A 19631-nucleotide genomic window follows, 5' to 3' on the forward strand; every position below is an offset into this window, starting at 1 on the left:
AGTTAAGTAGTGATTCTGGTTCTTATTATAAAATTATAAGAATACATAGGACTTTTTCAGGTTTATATGTTTAGGGGCAATCTATTGAACAAAAATAGCTCGTACTGACACATTCTTAAAATAGGGACATTTTTTCTGTGTATGTGTGTGTGTGTTTTTATTTTTTAATTTGTTCTAATTAGTTATACATGACAGTAGAATGCATTTTGACACATTGTATACAAATGGAGCACACTTCTCATTCCTCTGTACATGCTACAGTCACACAGGAAGTGTAATCATACATGTACATAGGGTAATGGTGTCTGTCTCATTCCATAATCTTTCTCACCCCACACCCTATCCTTTCCCCTCACCCCCTCTGCAAGGCAAAGTTTCTTCATTCTTCCCTACCGGTCCCTTCCTCCTCCTTTATGGATCAGCAGCCACTTATCAGAGAAAACATTTGGTCTTTGGATTTTGGGTTTGGTTTGTTTCACTAAGCATGATATTCTCTAGCTCCATCCATTTACCTGAAAATGTCATAATTTTATTTATCTTTCAGGTTGAGTAACATTACATTGTGTATATATACCACAGTTTCTTTATCCATTCATCTGTTGAAGGGCATTGAGGTTGGTTCCATAGTTTAGCTATTGTGAATTGAGCTGCTATAGACATTGATGTGGCTGTGTCATTCTACTATGCTAATTTTAAGTCCTTTGGATATAAACCTAGGAGTGGATGGCTAGATCAAATGGTGGTCCATTCCAAGTTTTCTTAGGAATCTCCATACTGCTTTCCATAGTGGTTACACCAATTTGCAGTCCCACCAACAATGTATGAGTGGGCCTTTTTCCCCACATCCTCGCCAACACCTATTATTGCTTGTATTCTTGATAATTGCCATTCTGACTGGAGTGAGATGAAATCATAGAGTAGTTTTGATTTGCATTTCTCTAATTGCTTAACATGATGAACGTTTTTTCATGTTTGGTGATTGATTTTATTTCTTCTGTGGAGTGTCTGTTCAGTTCCTTAACCTAGCAACTTTCTTTTGATGAACTTGTTTTATTAAAAAAAGCTAAACATTTGCATATTTTAAAAACTGTCTCATTTCCCAGAAAAATTTGGGTTTTTATTGAAGCACTATCTAGTGTATTTCACTTTTTCCAATCTGTATTGCAGTTATAATCATGACCATATTCATCTTCCTGCATTTGGTCTACTTGCTACTTTTTCCAGTGGGATTTCTCATGCAGTGTTTGTGTTTCTTCTGATCTGCTGTTCGAGTTTTGCTGTTTTTGAGTTTGAAGTTATATAATGTTTGTATACTCTTATCTTCAAGAAGTTGTGTTGAAGTAAGGATATTTGATTGAAGGGTGAGCCCTTGATTTTTTAAAAGAACAGAAAATGAGCCTATCAACTCTGTTTATCAGCTTTGAAATTAAGCTGATCCAAGAGAGTTTTTAAGATGGCAGAATATAGGAGGTCGCTTTCCTGGCTGTTCCATGGAGTAAAACCAAGGAAACGAACAGGCATCTTCTCGGCAAGGTGGGTGAACAAAAAAAGCAAGGGGACTTTACCGAAACTTAAAACTGGACATTCAAAGCAGATTGGGACTCAGGAGGTTGGCTATAATAAAATAAGGAAAAAATCCCCAGTGGCACAGCCACTGCCACAGCTGGACAGGAAACACCAGCCAGAATGTTTCATCCATGAGCAAAGTGGAGGGATAAGGCAATTAAAGGAACCCACATTTTTGGAAGGCCTGAGGTATATCTGGGTATGATGTTTAGAGAGCAAGGACATTGCCCAACAAACCTGAAGGATGCAGTGTACAATATCCGTGTGTGGATAAAGAAGTTGCCATCTCTCCAGGTGGCATGTGGAGGACCAAGGAAGGAATTATTTTGTAGCTGTGGCACAGGAGCCAGCAGCTAAGGAAGCCAATTCTTGGCAAACCTGAGTTTGACCCAAAATACAAGCCCAGGAAACGCACACTGCACAACATAGAGTGTGCTCAAATGATGAGAAGAAAACCAAACGTGGAGAGAAGTTTACACAGGGGACAACTGGTTGTGAAAACCCATCCAGCTGTACCCCCTGCCCTCCAATTCGACTGCTTGCAAGACCTGCTGGAAGAGACGCATCTAGCTGGGAACTTGGAAGGGCGGAAGCAAGAGAAATTGTTGGGAGACTAAACCTAAGATCAGAAACATGGGGTCCAAAGGTGACGTAGGGGACTATGAATTGGGTCCCCCACCACATAAACAGAATCCAGGGGAGATCCCTGGGGTACAGGGATCTTCCACTATGGACCAGTAAGTACTGGGCATTGGAGGTGCACTGATTTAACTTATCCAGACTAATTGGCATTCAGCAAAGAGCCTGGAGCCCACCTAAGCCTAAACCCTACTTCCAGGAACTCTGCCTATGGGATGACCTCTTTCACTCCAGCAATCCAGAGGGTATGACCTCTTTCACTCCAGCAATCCAGAGGGTAGAGCATCAAGTTCCAGAAGACCCCACCTAAAACTGCTGAGAAGAGAAGCTGAGAATATTTTGAACTCTGACAGAAATAATTCTTTAACATTTCATCAAGATCTTTTATTTAAAAAAATTATTTTCCCCTTTTTAATTGTGACCTTAATGGTAAATGGACATTTATACATATTCATATTTTTTTTCTCATTTCTAGCATTTTTGGAGCCATTTATTTTTCATGAATTAGTTTTTTTGTGAACTAGGATGTTTGATTAGTATGTTTTAAATTTGTTTTATATTCTTTTATTTTTATTTTCAATTTTTTAAGTATTTACTTTATATACGTGTGTGTGCATTTCTACATTTCCCTTAATTCTCTCTTCTCTTCTGCTAACAGCCAATCTATATTGTTCTTTCACTCTACTTTTTTACTTCTTCTCTCCTCCTTCATAATCATCACATCCTGTATCACATCTATTCTCTCCCCGTCCACCATTTGAAATTATAAAACTTTTTGCAAACTTTCTGTTTTTATTATAGGCAATAACTGATCATACCATTTCTGTATATTGTGATAATCAATATTATAGATGCTATAGTAGGAACTATTTGGTTTGATTGCTTTTTTTTTTTTTTTTTTTTTTTTTTTTGCAGTGCTGGGGATTGAACTCAGGGCCTTGTGCTTGCAAGGCAAGCACTCTACCAACTGAGCTATATCTCCAGCCACTATTTGGTTTAATGCTATATATTGTTTGCATTGATTACTGTTATTTTTTTGTCTCTTCCTAAACAGTGAGGTACACTTCATGGACACTGTAAGTCCACAAGGTAGAAACTCTACTGCCTCAGATCCACACTGTTGGATGGGTGGACACACAAACAACATGAAAAACAAGGGAACAAATTGCCCCAAACAAGCCACTCCAATAATGGAATCCATTGACACCACAGTGGAAGAAATGTCAGAGGAGGAGTTTAGAATGTGCATAGTTAAGTTGACCTGTCAAGTAAAGGACAGTATAAAAAATGAAATAAGGGAGAAAATACAGGAAGTAAAAGATTGACAAAAAGGCAGAGATTCTGAAAAAAAAAAAAAATCAGAACAGAAATTCTTGAAACGAAGTAAACAATAAACCAAATTAAAAATTCAATAGAAAGCATCACCAACAGACTAGATCACTTGGAAGACAGCACCTCAGGCAATGAAGACAAAATACATAATCTTGAAAATAGAACTGACCACGGAGAGAAGATGTTAAGAAACCATGAACACAATTTCCAAAAACTATGGGATAGCATGAAAAGACCAAATTTAAGGTTTATCGGGATAGATGAAGGTGCAGAGATACAAACCAAAGGAATGCACTATCTTTTCTTTTTTTTTTTATTTTTTATTTTTTTTTATTTTATTTTTTTATTTTTTTTTTTGCACTATCTTTTCAATGAAATAATATCAAAGATTTTTCCAGACCTAAAAAATGAAATGGAAAATCAAACACAAGAGGCTTCCAGGACCCCAAATGTACAATATTATAACAGATCCACATCAAGTCACAGTATAATGATAATGCCTAGCATACAGAATAAGGATAGACTTTTACAGGCTGTGAGAGAAAAAATATCAGATTACATTCAAGGGAAAACCAATTTGGATCTCGGCTGATTTCTCAACCCAGACCCTCAAAGATAGGAGGTCCTGGAACAACAAATCAAGTTCTGAAATTAAATGGATGCCAATCAAGAATCCTATATCCAACAAAATTAAGCTTCACGTTTGGAGATTATATAAAAAAACCTTCCATGATAAACAAAAGTTAAAAGAATTTGCAACTAGAAAGCCTGCACTACAAAACATTCTCAATAAAATATTCCATGAATGAAATAAAAAACAAAGTGAAAGCCAGCAAAGGAAGGAACTACACTAAAGGAATAGTCAATCAAAGGAGAAAATAATTCAAATTAAAAACTAGAAATAAACCCAAATGACCAGGAATATAAATTGTACCTCAATAATAACCTTGAACATTAGTGGACTAAACTCATCAATCAAAAGACACAGGGACCTCCCGGTCACCCTTGAGCTGGCATGCAGAACCAGGAAGTAGGAGTTTGTGCGCCTGAGGCAGAGCAGCCATCATGGCTAAATACCTGACCCAGATCATTGTGATGGGCATGCAGGTGATAGGCAGAGCCTTTGTTCGGGTCATGCAGCAGGAGTTTGCAGCCAGCAGGGCAGTAGCTGATGCCCAAGGACCAGCTAGGCACCAGTCTGCAGCTGCATCCAACCTCCCTGGCCTCAGGCTTCAGGAGGCCCAGCAGATTGTCAACATCTCCAAGCTGAGCCCCGAAGAGGTCCAGAAGAACTATGAACACCTGTTTAAGTTGAATGATAAATCCTTGGGTGGCTCCTTCTACCTATAGTCCAAGGTTGTCCATGCAAAGGACTGCCTGGAAGAGGTACTCAGAATCCAGGCCCTGGAGAAGAGGAAGAAAGGGCAGATGCCCAAAACATGACCATTTGGCTCCCTTCTCCCTGCCACCTTTTAACTTATTTGCTTGGTAATAATCTCTTCTGAATTAAAAAAAAAAAAAAAAAAAAAAAAAAGACAGACTGGCAGACTGCATTAAAAAACAAGACCCTTCTCTTGTTTTTGATATTAGTAGTTTACATTTCCCCTTTCTATCTCTCCTTCTTTTCTTTTTTTGATCAGTCTTACTGGAATTTAATCAAGTTTATTAATTTTTATGAAAAATTATCTTTGGAATATGTTGATTTTATTTATTAATTATTGTCTGTTTTATAACTCTTCAATATTTCCCAGTTCTACTTACTTTAAGCTTAATTTTTATATGCTACATATAAATGTAGTGTTATATTTTTTATCTTCTATATAAGCATAGTATTATTTTTAGTTGGTAGTGTTTTTTTTTTTTGTACTACAAAATATTACATAGTATTATAGCTTGGTAGCTCTTTTCTTTTTGTACTAAAAAAATACTAGTGCATGTTTTCGTCAGTTTTTTCCATTGCTGTGACTAAAAGGACTCAACCTGAACAACTGTAGAGGAGGAAAAGTTTACTTGAGGTTCAGGGTTTCAGAGGTCTTAGTGCATAGAAGGCCAGCTCCCCACTCCCTGGGGCTCAAGGTGAGGCAGAACATCATGCAGAAAAGTCTGGCAGACAAACCAGCTCATATGATAATCAGAAAACAGAGAGAGAGGTCTCTATTTCCAGATACAAATATATACCCTAAACCCCAATTCCAACCTCCTGAAGCAACACCCTACCACTTCAGTTACACTGAGTTAATCCCAATCAGGGGATTAATTCACTGATGGGGTAAAGACTCCTACAACACAATCATTTCTCCTCTGAACCTTCTTACATTGTCTTACATGTGATCTTTTGTGGGACACCACACATCCAAATGGTAACAATGCAGTTTAAGATAAAAAGTGTTTTAGATCTGATAAAACAGTGGTAATTTTATAATTACTAATTTTACAGACCTTATTGAAAAATATCACAACCTTATTGCTATAAGGACTTGGGACAATTTCCCTAAAATTCAAAAGACTCAAAATAAAATATATAAAAGGGCTGGGGATGTGGCTCAGTGGTTAAGTGCCCTTGAGGTCACTCCTTGGTACAAAAAAAAGCAAAAAAAGTTATAAAAGTAACAAATAGCACATATTTTCTTTTACCATTTAGATCTGTAAAATGAAAAAAGGTGGTTAAAACCTCGTAGTAAGTTGGGCATGGCTGCCTGCCTATAATCCCAGCTACTGTAGAGGTTGAGGCAGGTACAAGTTCAAGGTCAGTCTGGGCAACTGAGTGAGATCTTAGTACAGCAAAAACACAAAACAAAACAAACAAACAAACAAACAAACAAACAAAAAACCTAGTAGTGATAATTATGAAGGAAAACACATATTTCCGTATTAATTTATTTTAGAAAAATGTTTCCATAATGTAAAATGGACAGTCCCTTAGAGGAATTTCAATTATCAATCCTTTCAATGGTTACATAGTTCAGAATTTACATTAAGATAATGACTGTGAAAGGATAATAGATGTGGTTACAAAGGTATCTTTAACAGCTTTACTGAGGTACGATTCTCGTACCATGCTCCCATTCAGTACGATTCAGTGACTTAGCATATTCACTGATATGTGCAATCATCACACACAACCCTAGGACATTTTCAGCACTCCCAAAAGAAACCTTGTACACTTCAGCTATCACTTCTCTTCCCCTTTGATCCCTATTCAGTGATGTTTTTAAGAGTCAAAAATCAAAAACAATTTATGTACCTATTAAGTTAAAGTCTGGTTAAAAAATATGAAAACATCTAAGCAATGCAAAATGTCAAGATAGATATAAATAAAGATTTGGAAGTATTTTTGCAACCTACTATTGAGTGCAAAAGAGAGTTTTACGTAAGAACAGAAAAAGCATCATCACATGTATGATGTGTTATATGTAATATGTATGTGTAAACAGATGCATGGATAGATGTCTGAGGGGATGTTCAATAAAATGCGCATGACAGAATGGTGAGAAAGTGTTTTTTACTTATTTTCTGACACTTTCTATACATAAATTTAAAAACAATAAAACAATTTAGAACAAAATGCTTGCAATTTTTAGTAAGAAGACAGTTTCTATTAGACAAGCTAATTGATACTGACAGCTACAATTTACAGACTCCTAAAGTCTGAATGGTTTAAAACCACAAAGACACGTTTCTCTCTCACATTCTGGTCTAATGCAGGTATGGTGGCTTCCATGGTTTTGTTGTTACGCACTTGTTCCTCTCGTCTCCAAGTGGGCAGGCAGGGGAAGTACCTGCAGTGGAGGTGTCTTAAGGTTCTGTACCTGGAAGTGACTATGTTCCTTCTGCCCTCAGTCCACTTGCAGAACTAGTCTCATGTTAATAAGGGAGGATGGAGAATATAGAAAGCACAAGGATATTTGTTGAACCCAATAGTCTATTCTCTAATCCAAAAATCATCTGTTTTTTTTTTTTTAAACTAGTATTTGGAAAACTTTACCAACTTTCCAACTACAGCTTTAAAATGGAGCAGAATTAAGGAAGACCACTGTCATCTCAGTATGTTCCTTGAGCTAAAGGTATAGGAGATTATAGTGTGGCATGAAGGTACAATCATGGGTTCAGGGCTGAATAGATCCTATCTGGACTCTGCATCAAGCTTTGTGGGGATTGTTCTCGGACTGCAAAGCCTGAAGTAGAATCTTAGATTTGAGGGCTCCTATAGAATTCTCAGCCATTCCATAGCTAGGATCAGTCGGCCAATGAATCTGGGGGACAGGTTTGATAACCCCTCACATTTGGAGCCACATGGAACACTTTGACTCAGGTAGGGGAAAGTTATTAGAAATCAGTGTAATTCACTTACTATGGCAAAGGAAGGATACTTTCATCTGGATTGAGAAACAAGACTGGATAGATATAAAGATCCAGAAAAAAAAAATCAGTTTTGTTTTGTTTTGTTTTGTTTTTCAGGTTTCTTCCCAGAAAGAAAAATAGATACTGGATACACTGCTGTGAAACAGGTATCCTAGGAATAGTCTAGGATATTAATATATCTAGGCCTCACTGAAGCCTCATTGCAGCCTGTCCCCACAAGTATGGTCACAAAATTAAATACAGTAAAACAGCTTACAAGCAATTTTTTTTTGTTGTTGTTGTTGAGAAATTCAAATAATTTAAGTTAACTGATTTCATTTCCAGTTGAATTTAGATCCATTCTGTCACCTAGTCCAGCACAGGGGTAGGATTGGCACGTGTCTGCAATTGTTCTCCAAGCTGTAACAGTCTTCCCAATGTTACCTTCCACTCACAGTGGGTGCCTCCAAGGAGCTCCAGCACCAGAATTTAGTCTGGTGGGTGGACTATAGCCAGTTAATGTACCCAGTGCACTGAGGGACAGTCGAAACGTAACTCTGAAGAGGGTGCCCCTTTTATAACATTGGCTATTGCTTGATCTCTGTTGTCGTATTGACTACCACTCATCAATAGGTTTCTATGGCTCTGAGAGATCGAATAAACAGCAGCAGGTGGAGTTTGAATCTCCTTAGTCCGCAACCTGTGGAACTGCTCCCTTCACATTTTTATTTTGGCTTTTTTTAGAGGCAGTAAGTGAATACGACAGGAAAACTGATAGGAAAAAATCCAAGTTTCTGGAGCTCAGAAGCTGCTCTTTTATGTGTGCTGTTCAGAAGCTGAATCTTATTCAGAAACCATAGAGATTTCTTCCCCATGCTGCGCAAACTCACTGCTTTTGTTCACGTTGGAAATTAGAACTCTGCATAGTGTTCAGACTAGCTGACAGAGGAATGGGGTGTTCTAGTCTATACCACCCTCCACGGATCTTTTTTTTTTTCTTTTTTTCTAATTACATTCATCTGCTCAGGCTGCCAGAACAATACCATAGATTGGGTAACTTGAACAACAGAAACTTACTCTCTCACAGTTTTGAAGGCTGTGAGTCCAAACCCAGGGTGCCAGCACAGTCAGGTTCTGACTTTTCTTGGCCTGTAGATGTGTTCATACAGCAGAGGAGGAGAAACAGAGAGAGGACCCATGTGCCCTCTCTGATGTCTGTTCTTTTCAGGGTATTAGTCCTCTTGAGGTCCTACACCAGACCTCTTCTAACCCTAACTAGCTCTCAAAGAGCCAGTTTCCAAGTATCATCAGAAGGAGTTCAGCACTCTGACACAAACCTGGGGACACAATTCAACCCATAGCACTAACATAATATACGAACAGGCATATTGTAAGAGGTTCTTAGTGGATCTCCCTGCTCCTGTGAGTTTTACTTTAAGTTATCAACTTGACTAGATTAAGAAATACCAAGAAAACAAGTAAAGTATTACATCTAGATGTGTCTGTGACAGCGTTTCCAGAAGAGATTGGAGTGTGGAAGAATCCATCCTCAGCACGGGCAGGCACCATCCAATCAGCTGGAGGCCCTGATGGAACAGAAAGGGGAGAAAGGATTTCTGCCCTCTCTCCTGAAGCTGAGACCCTGGTCCTCCTTGCCTTGGACATCAGTATTTCAAACTCTCCTGCACTGGGACTCTAGGACTTGTACCAGTGGACCCTGGATTCCCAGACCTTTGAAGCTGGCCCGAGAATCACACCATTGTTTTCCCCAGTTCTAAGGCTTTCAGACTTGCTCGGAGCCAGGCTACCGGCATCCCAGCAGCTCCAGTCTACAGACAACCTGTCATGGAACTTCTCTGCCTCCATAATCATGTAAGTCAATTCCCCTAAGAAATCTCCATTTACATATCTATCTCTCTATCAATCATCAGTCCACTTCTGGAGAATTGTAATACACCCCTAAAATCTACTCTCAGCAGGGACAGATTTTTGAAAAAATATAAATCAGATTATTTCACCCTCAGCCCCCACCTGTTCCGAGTCCTCCAGTGATTTTCCAAAACACCTAGAAAAATACCCCATGGATTCAAGGGTCCACATGATTCAACCCTTCTTCTACTAGTTGCTTCTTTGCTCACTTTGCTTCTCTCACAAAAACTCACTGTCCCTCAGGCCCCCCAGTGCACTCCCTTCAGGGCCTGTCCTGGCTGTGCCCTTGGCCTGGAGCGCACTGCCCGGGTCTTCAATGGCTTGCTCCCTGTCTTCATTCTCACCTTCTAACCTGCCATCTTCTCGAGATGCTCTCTTTCTCTTGTACTAAGTGGTACTCTGGTTAACATGACTCATCTATTTTCCAAGGGCTTCAAAAAAGGAAGCTTGTTGTTTTTCTGTGTATATTTATAGTGATCAGAACAGTGCCTGATACGTTGTAGAGACTAAATTAGCACTTATTACAGACAGTCATGAAATTTTATGTAATTGCCAATGACACCCACATGTATATTTCCATTTATATTCCCAATTTCCCAGTGTTCTTTTCTGATTTCCAGGCCTGTGTACCCAACTGTCTACTTGCTGTTCTTAATTGACTATTTCATGGATATTTCAAACTAAAGTTTTCCAAATTGATTAATCTATCCTGTGAAACCTGTATCTTCTTTCATGTTTTGCTTCATGTAATGGTTCAAGTAAAATCTGAACCATTGAATTTTTTCCTCTTCCTCACCTCCTTACATCCAGACAAAACCCAAAGCTTATTAGTCCTGTCTCATTGTGACTTTGTCCTTCACTTCATCTCTACCACTACCACTCTTGTCCAAAATGTCACTGCTCTTTGTCGGGAGCACAGCAACATTTTCTAACAGATCTTTCCACTCTCCTTCTTTGCACACCTGACCCATCTGTCTTCTAAGCGGTAGTCGGTGGTGTTGGTTAACTTATTTTAATAACAATAGTGAATATTTATTGAGTCCTACTAGGTGAAGGTACTCTTTTGATATTGATGATAAACAAATCAAATGTGAATTTTGACCTAGAAGATGAAAAATGTAAATCTGTTCATGTAACTGCCCAAGGTAAAAATCTTTAAAAGTTAATTCTCACTTGCCCAGGTAATAAGATCCAGTGTCTTCCACCTTGCCACCAGAACTGGTATGCTATGGCCCTGCATGCTTCTCTGGTCACAGTGAATGCTGGCCTCCTTCTGCCTCTCTGGGCTCTGCTTGTCATGGCCCCACAGAGTTCCGGAACTTCTCTGTCTCAGAAGGTATTTTTTCCACTTTTGTCCTAAGTAATCCCTGCTTCTTTTAGGCTTTTGCTGAACAATTTCTCCTCAAGGGTATCTCCCATGAAATAGCTTGTTAAAAGATGAGTCTCCCCAAATACACTTCATAAAACTTACATTTGATTTTATTATAGTTGGAAATTAGAAAAAAAAATTACAGATTTATCTACAACTGTGTAAAAGATGCCTCTATCATTATCTGCTTACAATCATATAAGCTTCATTAGTTCAGAAGTCATGGTTTATGTTTTCATCTGCCATTCTTTAAGGGTTGACCTGAGCACCAGGTACACAGTGGATATTTAATAAGTACATCTATGTAAGCATGTAATTTGCAGAACTGGGCATTGAATCCAGGGTGATTTACCACTGAGCTGCATCTTAATAAATTGACAGTTTTTTAAAATTTTGAGATAGGGTCTTGCTAAGTTGGTCAGGCTGGCCTTACACTTTCAATCCTCCTGCCCCAGCCTCCCACCTTGCTGAGATTGTAGGCATGCACCACTGCACCCAGCCAAGTATTGTAACTATAATTAGTGGACCAATCTCCCCCACACCCCCCAAAAATTCACCCAACAGGCTTTTAATTCTGATTCTTTGAACAACTTAAAATTAAACTCACCAACAGGTTACTACAAAATGTATAACATGCCAAGTAACTGAGAAAAGGGAGGAGTGTTTTTTTAAATTATTTTTTATTTTTACAGACTGCATTTTGATTCATTGTACACAAATGGGGTACGTCTTTTCATTTCTATGGTTGTGCATGATATAGATTCATACCATTCGTGTAATCATACCTGTACATAGGGTGATGATTTTAACCATGGATTTCATTGAAATTGTTTAGTTTTCCATTCAAGATCAAAATTTGTCTGTAAATATAAGAAAGAATCATGTTTTTGTGTAAGGAATGTATTTGCTGTTGGTCACCAATCATTTGTCACCAGTTGTTCATTTTGAAATCACACCTTTAAAAATCTATTTCTTATGACATACTGCCAATTTATTAATGGCAGTGTTGGAATTTCATGATCAAAGTGAAATGTTGCTACCCAGAGAGGGTGAGGGCACGTGTTCTAGTCAGTTGTTATGTGCCAGAGCCACTTTGCCATGTTTAACATGGGACTTTGACATAGATTTTTTTAAAGTCCCCAATACTATTTTGTTTTAACAAAAAAATGTTTTTCTTTTTTGTTGTTGTTGTTATTGTTACTAACAACCACAAAAGACCTCACCTCCAAATCCAAGTGTTTTAAGTCAAAATACAAAAGGCAAAACAGTCAGTAGTAGGAGACTATTTTGGAATCAAACCAAAGGCGATTGATTATAACTGATCAAATCAAGTAGAGGGTCAAAACAAAGAAGGTATATCAGCTTAGATCAGGGACCAATGGCTGCTACAGGTCACATAGGCCATACTGGCCAGGCTCTGCTGTTTTGCTATAGAACTCATGCACTAAGACTGGTTTTACATTTTTAAGTGATCAAAAAACAATCAATAGAAAGCATTTTGTGATAGGTAAAACTCCCACGAGTTTTAAGTTTCTTATCACCATGTCCATTCACTCATATATTGTCTGTCTAATATTCACCACGGTGGCAGATTTCAGTAATTGCAACATGCTTCCAAAGCTCTTGAGCTATAATGATCAGTTACATTGTAAGCTATACATACACATATATACAGCTGAAAGATTTCACCCAACACCTTTTTACAATGTGCTCTCTTGTACTCTATTCTATTCTATTTCATTTGAACAATATTTTAAATATCATTTCTGATTCTGGCCCACCAATGATTGTATAGTTTGAAAAACATTAATTTAGATTTGTTTTCTCAGTCTTGGTTGTATAATAAATCATCTAGGAAGCTCTGAGAAATACAAGGCCCTAATTCAAACTAGTAAAATAAAAATCTCTGCATATCTGGATGTTAGTGTTAAAAAAACAGTTTCTCAGGGCAATCTTGTAGCGAGTCAAGTTGAAAGCGAATACCTGTGCTACTCAAAGTCTGGTCCTCAGAGAGATGCTATCAATTTCACTTGGGAGTTTGTTGAAATGCAGAATTTCAGGTCCCAGTACAGACTATAGGACACTGCTTTTTAGCAAGAGCCCCAGATTATACCATACATACATTCAATGTGAAAAACACTGATCTAAACCAAGGAAAAGTTTGATTAAACATTTACTCCTCTTTGTGGGAAAAAGGAAAATCAATTGCCTGTGGCTGGTATTGGAGTTCAACCTGCAAGAGCAAAATATGAAATGGCAAGTGATAAAACATATCCAGAGTGAAAAGTCATTTCTCCTGTGTGACAGCTGCTACCTGTAGGAGCCCATCCAGCACTGTAAATGAGGGGGGAGGGGTCAGAATGGGCTTCCTGGAATATAACAGGAGTGATTGAAAGTGCCAAGCCACACCAGAAAACTAAGCTGAGTCTAAGGGCAAATCTGTCCCTTCCCTCCTTGTCTACCACAGCTCTAATGGGACCGTTATGCAGCTTTCTCTAATCTCAACCTTCCCACCTGGGTCAGAACCAGACTGACTTCTAGGAATCCGACTATAGGCTCTGCTACTGTCTGTTTGATCAGAAACATCCGTTTTAGAAACCAAAGTTCTCTGGAGCATTTCATCCCAGTAAGATCAAAGGCAGAGTTTCTGAGCTTTCCCTGGTTGCTGAGTCTGAGGCTTCCTGGGGACACAGTGAGTCACAGAGGAGCCACTGAGGGGCGAGGTCTCCAGTAACCTACACAAACTCCTTGGCAACTGGAATCTTGGATGGAAAGTTTTCCCTCTGTAATTTCCTCAGGCCTCTTCCACAGTTGAAACTACTTGTGTTCTCACAGTATTTCCAAAGGCTGGTTTTACCCTCCACTGACCTGAGCAATTCTAGTGCTGCAGTCATTAACTTTTTAAGCGCTGGTAAGAGACCACAATATCTAGTTTAGATTTTCATTTTATTTTGTCTTTGTTTTTGGTAGAAGGAGAGGATGTGAAAATAGAGGCACTGGATTTAGAGGCAGGCATTAATAAAAATTTAACCAAAGAATACTTAATCTAGGCAAGAGATTAGTAGCCATGTCTTTCTTTTTTCTTCACAGCCTCCTTTCAGATATACAAAAGATTTTAAAAAACAAAAAAAACAAACAAACAACAACAACAAAAAAAACGAAACCAGACCTTTAAATGCCCACATCCTGACCTGTCTAGGGAAGTTTCTACAACTTCGCTTTCAAGTTACTGCTTTCCCAGTCCCACTGGTGGTAAAAGAGCCCTTCCTAGGGCCGTGGTCTCGTCTCAAAGCTCAGTATCCTGCAAGAAGAACTCCCTGCCTCCAGAAACTTGTTAAAAATGAACATTATCAGGCCCCCAGACCTTCTGAGTCAGAAGTTCTAGAGATGGGGTCCAGCCCTCCAAATGATTCTTTTTTTTTTTTATTTGTTCTAATTAGTTATACATGACAGTGGAATGCATTTTGACACATCATACATAGATAGAGTATAACCTCTCTTTCTTCTGGTTGTACATGATGTAGATGTATACCAGTCACGTAACGATATGTGCACACAGGGTAATGATGTTCTATTCATTCTACTATCATTCCGTTCCCCATACCCATCCCCTCCCTTTACTCCCCTCTAAGTGACATACCTCTACTCTTCCCTAGCCCTAGCCCCGCATTGTGAATTAGCATCCAGATATTAGAAAAAACATTTGGCCTTTGGTTCTTTGCGATTGACTTATTTCACTTAGCATGATAGTCTCCAGTTTCATCAATTTACCTGCAAATGCCATAATTTCATTCTTCTTTAAGGCTGAATAATATTCCATTGTGTATATATACCACATTTTCTTAGTATTCATCTGTTGAAGGGCAGTTAGGTTAGTTCCGTAGCTCAGCTATTGTGAATTTGACTGCTATAAACATTGAAATGGCTAGGTCACTATAGTATGCTGATTTTAAGTGCTTTGGGTATAAACCTTGAAATGGGATGACTGGGTCAAATGGTGTTTCCATTCCAAGTTTTCTGAGGAACCTCCATACTGCCTCCATAGTGGTTGCACCAGTATGCAGTCCCACCAGGAATGTATGAGTGTACCTTTTCCCCACATCCTTGCCAAAATTTGCTTGTATTCTTGATAATTGCCATTCTGACTCCTCCAGATGATTCTGACTTCTCCAGATGATAGAATTTGAGGACCTCTGTCTAATCACACCTGGTATAATTTAAACTGGTCTCCAAGTATGTTGATCTGCTTTGCAAAAGAGCTAATTGCAGTCCTGCACTCTCTGAAAAAATTGAGTTTATGAAGGTGGATCTTTAGGCTGAGTATTAAGATTAACTTTTGATGACCACTACTATACTTTTCCAGTAAGAGTTTAAAAACTGTACTAGCATCACCAAGCCTCATTAATTCTCACAGTTACATAGTCAGTTGGTCACCCCTTGTTGAAGATAATGTACTCCAGTGTATGTGAATCAGTCAGAAGGAAAAGAATACATAGCTCTCATTTTGCAGTTGAATTTTAACTTCTAGTCACTTAACTAGATAAATTAATGTTTATCTGGAAAGAATTAAAATGCCACCAAATAATGTGCATTTCACCTGTCAAAATTTGGTTAGTAGAAAGAAGCCACTGTTCCCAAATATAGTTCCTTAAAAGCTAAAGATAAACACAAAAACACAAGTGGTGTATAAGATATGTTTGCCTGAGAAACCATACAATGTGGCTTATCAGGGATCTCTGAAAAAAGTGAAAACTCAAAGTGAAAGTCTAGTGCCCTGAAACAGCTGTGGTCCTGAAGGAACCCAAGTCCGGCTCCTGTATTTATGCTTAGTAGAAACATCTTGAGGTTCCACTAATGTGCTTAAGAGTAACTTTAAAAACAAAATCAAAAACAGCCTCAAACCAAAGGAACTAGAGGCAAATGGTTTTCCTTTTAAGAAGTTATATACTTAAAAAAAAAATTAAAGGTAAAAAAATAACTTTTAAAAAGAAAAAAATAAAAAGTAAGGGTTGGGGGTATAGATCAGTGGAAAGGTGCTCAGCACATGCAAAGCCCTGAGTTCAGTCTCCAGCACCAGAACAAAGAAAAAACAAAACTTCCAAACAAAAAATTAAAATAAAATGAAGGGTAAGTTTTGAGTAATGTTTTAAACAAAAGAACCTACATGATTTAATGGAAAAGACAGGAAAAGAAAATGTTTGGTCAAGATAATTTCTTATTCTTGAAATTTGTATATCATCCACCAGTCTGTCTATCCATCCATCCATTCATCCACTTATCCATTCTGATGCTTGTTCATTCCTTTTCTCCATCTCTGAACACTTTGTACTCTCCTTGCCCAAGGGATTAAAAGTCATCCTTAATGATGAGTATTCTGACTGGTAATTATTGGTCATTAAGGAAACACAAAGGATTTGACTATTTATGATTTGAGTGATTTTGAACAAATTATTCAAGTTCTCAACAGCCTACTATTCTCATTTTTGCAACAAAATTATACTTCTTTTTTTATGGTTCTTGTTAGGGGACATCCTATACACTCTGTCAACATGATTTCTTCTCCATGAAATAGAATTTAATGGAGAAATACAGCAAACAGTTATTTGGGTGTTTTGCTTTGCTAAATTTGATATGCTAAATTTCTTTGTTTATTTTACATGTCTTTTAAATTAAAAATGTTCAAAACATTATTCTTCCTCTCAACAAAGTCTCTCTTTTTTCAGTGTTTAACAGTCATATTATTCATACTAATCAACCTAAACATATTTTTTTCCTCTTTACAATCTAAAAAATACAAAGAACATCAAAATCCTTCTGTGTCTTCCTTTGTAAAGACTCCCTCTTCTTCCCTTTCCCTTTTGCTTCATCCTCTTGCATCTGGGCTTCTGTGATAGTCAGTTACATAGTTTTCCTGCTTCTGGTTTCAATAGTGGAGTGGAAAGTTAGGCAAGTTCTAGAACTGCACTGTATGTGCTTCACTTTTAACTCTAACCCTTTATAGTTGCATGAACTTGGGAAGTCATTTCGACACAAATAGTTCCCATTTCTGTCTTCAGGATAGAGATAATAAAAGTATCTATTTCATATATGGTTTCTTTTTTAAAGATTCATTGACACAGTAGATATAAAATACCTATTGTCCCCAGTAAATACTCCATAAAATGTTAGCTGTTATTATTTTATTCATTAAGTTCATCTTACTAAAGCCTGTGTATGTATAATATGTCAAAATACATTCTACTGTCATTTATACCTAAAATGAACAAATAAAATAATCATTCTGAATCATCTAAAATGAATCACTGGTTAGTAAAATAAAGTATTTCATACCATGTCTGATTGTAAACAATAAATAATAATCCTAAATTATTAGTAAATTCAGGGTACTTAGAAATGAGTAACTTGGCTGTAGAGTGGAATGGCAAGACCCCCTGGAGGGAGTCCAGTATCTTGGGAAGAACTAGAACTGGATGATCTTCATTCATTTCTCTCAGTAGAGTTTTCACATTTGGTTAGCACTCCGAACTATATGGTATGAAATAAAAGGATGTTTGTTTAAAAGATACTTTGTCAAGTGCTGTGCCACATGTAATACCTCATATTTATTACCTCGTTGAGAGAAGCATTAGTTTTGCTTCATGTCTGACAAAATAAGGGTCAGAAGTTGAGACCAGGGTCAAGTTAAATAAGATTCAGCCTATAATGGCAGTCTTGGACCCCTCACATCCATGTCCACACTGTGTTTTCAACATCATGTGTATGTTTATATTTAGGTAAATGAACACCCCATGGATCACTTTTATTACAAAAAAAGGAAGGAATACTAGTATTTGGATCCAAATACAGATGAAAAATCAATCAATCAATCTAGAGCACCTCATATTCAGCCTGGAGGATCCATATGCCGGGCATCTTCTTCATTTCTTTCAAGTGCGATGTCATGCTTGCCTTCAGTCGAACACTGCTTAATCTTCAGACTTTTACAGTTCTAACTCCTCTGCCCTGCCCACCCTTGTTTTTCCCCCTTAAAGCAACCTGGTTCGTGGTCATGGCTGTACTTCACTTCGTTCCAAAGAATTTCAGTAAAGTTTTAAAAATGTGTAAAGCCAGAGAAAAATAAGCACATAGCTCCATGTTCAATATAATTAATTTATTTAAAAATGTAGCCAAGTGAGCACTCATAAAATCTGGAGTGCTCAAATCGAGTTCCCCTATGTGTGTGTCTTTCATTTAGGCCCAATAAAATGCATCCTTTATCTACTATCTATGAAAGTAGGAGCAAAAAGCTATACTATGCCAAAGAAAAGTTGGACGGGATTTCTCTTACAAATCTCACATCATCACATGAAAAAAGAAAAAGACAAGTACGATATAATCAGATATTTTTAGAGATGACGTGCAAATAACTTTTATTACTGTGTGTTTTTTAACTCTTCAATTTTTTTGCTAATCTCTTACTATACTTAATTTGTAAGTTAAACTTTAGCATAGGCATGTATGTATAGGGAAAAACATAGTACTTATGAGGTCAACCATTCTGGGCATCCACTAGGGGGGTTAAAAATGAATCCCCTATAGATAAGAGAGGACTGCTGTATCTTTTAGCCCATCATCACAAGAATCAGGCTGACACTCCACTAACAAAAGATGGGTTAGCAAGAGAAAAGCAGAACACATTTATTCACTCTAGTGACATGGGAGTCTTCAGAAATGAAGACCCAAAGACCCAGCAAAAGCTGTGTGTTTTTATGTTGAGGGTTGATGAAGAATGGACAGCCACGCAGAAGTGTGACTGATGAAAAGGGTATGTCCTGATGGTAATGAACTGGGGGGAGTGTAGCCGGGTCTGTGCAGGTTACTCTTGGCCTCTCTGAGTAGCAGTCCCCGCTCTGGACCCACCTCACAAGGGCTTCGGAGAGGAAGGGAGAAGGTCAGAGAGCAATACTCTCAGTTTTTTGGATTTCTCTGGGTTTGAGGAGTTCTAGTTTCTATGACCTGCTTGGGAGGAACACAGTGGAGGGAGTGGAAGGGTGGGGGAGAATGCTAGAGAGAACTTCTTGCTCCTGAGGCCTGTCCAAATTTCCTCGGCACGCCAGCCACCCTACTTTATTGTGTTCTGAGGACCCATATTATTTGTGTATTGTCTATCTCTATGTCTCTGTATGTGTATCTACTTAGATAGAAATCAGGCAAGCAACTGACTCATGGAGTGGGGGCTGAGATTTAAGCTTATGAGATCTGATAATGAACAGTAAATTGATCAAGTTCTTTTAAATGAATTCATGGCTCTACTAAAACTTGGAGTATCTGGGGAACACTGACACTTTACTTCCAAAATAAACTTTCAGGTTACACAAAATAAAACTGAATATCTTTGAAAAGAATATTGACATTATGGAAGAAACTGCCGCTTTTTTAAAGAAGTCTTCCAGAGGATTCACAGTAATTTAGAGAT

The 19631-nt window shown here is 37.9% G+C and overlaps 1 long non-coding RNA gene and 1 pseudogene across 2 annotated transcripts in view; both read left to right on the plus strand.

Moving 5' to 3' along the window:
- The window catches only part of LOC306663111, a 52349-nt gene extending 48565 nt beyond the window's left edge, over window positions 1–3784 (plus strand). Inside the window, exon 3 of the long non-coding RNA XR_013764356.1 lies at window positions 3260–3784. This is a non-coding gene — a long non-coding RNA (uncharacterized lncRNA). The remainder of the gene's footprint in view (window positions 1–3259) is intronic.
- Window positions 3785–4365: 581 nt separating this feature from the next.
- Window positions 4366–4980, plus strand: LOC306664512 (mitochondrial import inner membrane translocase subunit TIM16-like; annotated as a pseudogene). Its single transcript has one exon. The product of its transcript is annotated as a mitochondrial import inner membrane translocase subunit TIM16-like (transcript).
- Window positions 4981–19631: the final 14651 nt, after the last annotated feature.

Source organism: Sciurus vulgaris (genome assembly GCF_902686455.1).
Source record: "Sciurus vulgaris genome assembly, chromosome: 6".
Lineage (NCBI taxonomy): Eukaryota > Metazoa > Chordata > Mammalia > Rodentia > Sciuridae > Sciurus > Sciurus vulgaris.